The following is a 2,093-nucleotide window of genomic DNA, read 5'->3' on the forward strand; positions in this document are numbered from 1 at the left end:
CTTTTATTTTATTTACCCTTCTAAACCGTTAATTGTATGCGAAGCACTCGCTCAAAAAGCGAAGAGCTAGAACAACTAGTTGACGATGTGAAACGTTTTATTAATTTACAACGCCGAGTTCATAATTTTTGAGTTAAGTACAATCTTTCTTTTCCAAAACAAAAATCAGAATCTAAACCAGTAATGGTTGAAGGACCGCAAAACCGTCCTATTAAGTATTATGGTGTTCCTTCACAGGAGGAACCACGCAACAGCATTGTTGCAGCTGCCATCAACCGAAATGATTTCGAGTTGAAACCTTCGCTGTTATCAGTCGTTCAAAGAACCAATTTTCAAGTAGTCCTAAAGACGATCCAACCTTACATTTATTAGTGTTTGTGTAGTACACGGACAGAGTGAAAGCAAATGGTGTCAGTCCCGGAGCGATTAGACTACGTCTTTTCTCTTTTTCCTTAAGAGATAGAGCTAGAGCTTGACTCTAGTCTCTACCTTCGAACTCTGTAACCACATGGGACGAGTTGAGGAAAGTCTTCTTAGCCCAATATTTCCCACAAAGCAAGACGGGTATGCTAAGAGCTCAAATCAACATATTTAAGCAAAAAGATAACGAATCTTTTTTCGACGCTTAGGAAAGATACAAGGACATGATGAGACTTTGTCCACACCATGGAATTGAGTAATGGCTGATTATTCATACTTTCTACAATGGTCTTTTGTACAAAACCAAAATGAATTTGAGCGCTGCAGTTGGCGGTACTTTAATGGACAAACCTTATGATAAAGCCTATGAACTAATCAAGAACATGGCTCAAAATAATTTCCAATGGCGAGGTGAACATGTTGTAGTAGAAAAACCAACTCCGAAAGGCGGAGTGTACGAAGTCAATGGCATAGACCGCGTCAATGCTAAAGTGGATGAACTTACTTAAAAGATCGAAACATTAGTCATAACACCAACAACTACCGTAGTTGTTGTAACACCAAATTGTGAATTGTGTGGAACCCCTAGGCACATTAATGCTGATTGTCTGTTATTGGTTGGTATTCCTACCGACCAAGTCAATTACGCTCAAGGAAACCCATATTTCAACACTTACAATCCTGGCTGGAGAAACCATTCAAACCTTTCTTATAAAAATAACAATGCTTTATTTCCTCCAAATCCAGCACCCACTATCCCACCTGGTTATCAGAAAGGAGCCCATGTTGCTCCACAAGCACCTTGAAAGTCAAATCTAGAGATCGTGATGGAAAACTTTATGAATGCTCAAGCTCAACAAAACAAGGATTTTGCAAATCAAAATGCTCATACTAGCGAGCTGATGAAGAAAATGTCAAGCAAGCTTGACACTATGGCTACCCATAATAAAATGTTGGAAACCCAAATTTCCCAAGTAGCCCAACAACAAGCAACAATAGCAGCCCCAGTTGGAGCATTTCCTGGTCAACCATAACCAAATCCAAAATGTCATGCTAATGCTATCACATTGCGAAATGGGACAGAATTAGATGAACCAGTTGACCCAAGTCTCCAAAACCCATCCATGTATCAAAACTCTGGTAAAGGAAGTGAAAAGGTAAACGAACCAACCAATGATGGAAAGGAAGACAAAAGCAGAGAAGCAAAAGATAAAGAAACACCTTATGTGCCTCCACCACCATACAACCACCTATACCTTATCCTCAAAGACTTGTAAAGTGAAAAAATGAAGGACAATTTAAGAAATTCGTAGAACTTCTGAAGCAACTTAATATCACTATACCATTCACAGAAGCCATTACACAAATGCCTTCATATGCTAAATTCCTTAAAGAAATCTTATCTAATAAGAAAAAGCTTAAGGATAACGAAACCGTTATGCTCACTACTGAGTGTAGCGCTATTATTCAGAATAACATGCCTCATAAGCTAGAAGACCTTGGTAGTTTTTCCATACCATGTGTAATCGGAAAGTTTATCATAGACAAAGCTTTGTGCGAATTAGGAGCCAATGTTAGTTTAATTCTTTTATCCACATGCAAGAAACTCAGTTTATGAGAACTAAGACCAACAAAGATGTCTCTACAACTAGCTGACCGTTCTGTTAAATTTG

The 2,093-nt window shown here is 38.5% G+C and overlaps 1 non-coding gene across 1 annotated transcript; it reads right to left on the reverse strand.

Moving 5' to 3' along the window:
• Window positions 1–566: 566 nt before the first annotated feature.
• Window positions 567–673, reverse strand: LOC127109377 (small nucleolar RNA R71). The gene has a single exon (XR_007796682.1). It is a non-coding gene; the product is annotated as a small nucleolar RNA R71 (small nucleolar RNA).
• Window positions 674–2,093: the final 1,420 nt, after the last annotated feature.

The sequence above is a fragment of the Lathyrus oleraceus genome, chromosome 7 (genome assembly GCF_024323335.1).
Source record: "Lathyrus oleraceus cultivar Zhongwan6 chromosome 7, CAAS_Psat_ZW6_1.0, whole genome shotgun sequence".
Classification (NCBI taxonomy): Eukaryota; Viridiplantae; Streptophyta; class Magnoliopsida; order Fabales; family Fabaceae; genus Lathyrus; species Lathyrus oleraceus.